Here is a 2,559-nt window from a genome sequence, read left to right as displayed (position 1 = left end):
CCCCTCTTTTGTCTCTGTAACGACAAAAATTAGGTAAACAATAAAACAATTGTAAATAAGAGACAATAAATAGTTAAAATAAGCATAAAGAAAAATGACAAAACAAGAGAGTGGTGCCCAGGATATCATGTTTTTTATTGAGAGCAGAAGTAGGTCTTAATATACGATATAATAATGAAGACATTAAAGCGAGGTATGACACGCAACGGGGCCAATGATACAGTATCGTAGTGAAAATCATCGCCGCGGGTGAAAGCGGGGCTTGGAACTCGCTCTCAGTGCTGGCCAATACGGATGAGCGAACTACGTAATCAGAAATCCTTCGTCGCGAACACAAACACGGAAGAAGATATGAGGTGCAGCTGCACGGAATGAAGATGAGCCAATAGCAATGAGAGCGATCAGGTTTAAATACCACTAAAGCCCCCTGGAACAGTCTTTTAGTTTCTGCCTGGTGAAAATTGTAACAGGAAGGTCCGGTACGAGAGGCTGCCGGGAGGTGAACGATCCAACCTAGGCGAACGCCGGTAAGGAAGCTGTCCGTTGAGGCTTAGATATCCGTGTAAGATGGACATCACGTGCAATCAGTTAATAATCCCTCCCCCATGGATTTATTTATTTTTTTAGCGAGAGGGAAGTCGAACGAGCCCCCAAGATTATCCGCCCAGTTACCAAGTCTTGCCAGCGAAATACGGTAAGATAAGGGGGATAGGTTAAGAACAAACATTAACATGGGGGGATAAGCACAGGTGATATATATAATAATGTCTGGTCACCTATTGATGTTTTTCAGTGACGAGCACTGGGCTGACAATGGGATCTTGATGTAAAAGAAGTATAAAAGGAATAGAGTTCGTCAATATACACCCAAGAGATTAATCATATCCTGACAAGGTAAAATACTTATGAAGCCGTTTTAAAACATTAAGGAATACAGAGAGATTGAACTTTATGCTACCTAGCTCACCTCTGGTTTCTGATACTATAGGTAAAAACTGGATACAATAGAGGGCGGAGAGAAAAGGCGAACTCAATGAAAAATTCTAACTGTCCAAAGGTAATAATGGGAGAAGTTTATATAAAAATATATAAAAAAGAAAAAATGAGGAAAGGTGATAATGAAAATATTTACTCGTATCTTTAAGGAATGTGAAGCAATTGAGATTCAGTCTTCTGAAAACGGAACTCTTGAGCAATCGCCTGAAATCTAACAAAAATCTAAATGTAACCAGGTAATTGAGAATCCCCTTCTTTTGCACTAAACCAGTATAAATTTAGGTGGGTTGAGTTTGTTTTAGCAAAACCAAGAATAGGTATGAAGAATGCTATTCCAGCAATAACACAGGGACATCAAGGATAAAGGACAAAGGAGGAATGTGTACCAAAGAGTTGAAATAGGTTAATAAGGTAACAAGCAGGAGAGGATTTACAATACCAGAATACCAGGGGCCGTAATTTATGTAGAGAACTGTGTTAGACTAATACAGAAAATGGATGGGGTACTAACAAATTAAGAAGCTGTTCTAAATGAAGTGCCTCATAATGTGATAAGATTGATCAGCATTATTACTGGTTAGCATTGATAAAAGGATGAGCGAATATGTAACTCCTTCATTGACAATGGGCTTGTATGAGTTTAAATAAATATGCATAGAAAATCTGCATGAAATGACAATGGTTTCTCATTATACAATATTGATAGTATTATGTTTATCCGTAGGAATAATCCAGTCAGTGGCAACCAACCAGTGCCCAGCAATTAGGAGAGACTGATCACTTAGTCTTGATAAAGATGGCAGCATATCTGGCAGCATATCTGGAAAAGCCATCGAAACGCGTCGACGCTACTCCTGCGCAATCAAGAGAACAAATCTTTCCTATAGACCAAATTAAAAACGGGCCCAGGGTTAGATTTTGTGATTATGAAGTTCTCGGATGCGCAAAACATAATGACTAATTAGCACGTCTTTGTATGTCTCTCCCTTTTAGTGAATTTTAAAATATTTGTATTGATGAATAATGTACTGTAAAACAAAGTTTTTTTTAACCATTTATATGTGTACAATTGGGTTTATGAGATTGTGTAAAAAAAAAATTCATGTGTGCACATTTTGTGCTGTTAGCTTTTAAGGTGAATATTCATGAACAAGACTTTTTGGTCTTTTTTATTATTAAAAAGAATAAAACTTTTTGAAATATAATAATTGTGTATGGGTATACTATGGTGTAAGGGCAAAATGCTTGTATGTGACTTCTCTTATGAGTAAGGGTTGATTGAAATTACAGTGTGTCCACCAAGGGATAATCTCTTTCTTCTGTGGCAACAGTGGCTCCAGCACTTACCGTCTACCCCTTCTTCCACTTAGCCAAGCGAGTAGGTGTGTAGCACCAATAATGCACTAGCTTAAGGAGTGTCTCCCTTCCAGCGGTGCTGCATGCCGACATGCGAGCCATATGCAGAATGTCCGTCCCCACCTTATCTGTGAATTTGCGTCCACCTCCCACCTTGTTCCGGCTGGTGAATGCAGGGGGCTTGTAGAAGTTGTAATACAATCTTTA

The 2,559-nt window shown here is 38.7% G+C and overlaps 1 long non-coding RNA gene across 2 annotated transcripts; it reads left to right on the top strand.

Moving 5' to 3' along the window:
* The first annotated feature begins 402 nt into the window (after positions 1-402).
* LOC144827507 (uncharacterized) lies at positions 403-2,136 on the top strand. 2 transcript variants are annotated; one of them, XR_013610222.1, is made up of 5 exons: positions 403-527; positions 794-894; positions 989-1,057; positions 1,146-1,232; positions 1,721-2,136. It is a non-coding gene; the product is annotated as an uncharacterized LOC144827507 (long non-coding RNA). The 2 variants fall into 2 exon arrangements; XR_013610221.1 differs by lacking the exon at positions 1,146-1,232.
* Positions 2,137-2,559: the final 423 nt, after the last annotated feature.

The sequence above is a fragment of the Lissotriton helveticus genome, chromosome 4_1 (assembly GCF_964261635.1).
Source record: "Lissotriton helveticus chromosome 4_1, aLisHel1.1, whole genome shotgun sequence".
In the NCBI taxonomy this organism is placed as follows: Eukaryota; Metazoa; Chordata; class Amphibia; order Caudata; family Salamandridae; genus Lissotriton; species Lissotriton helveticus.
This window is presented reverse-complemented; position numbering and strand designations above follow the sequence as displayed.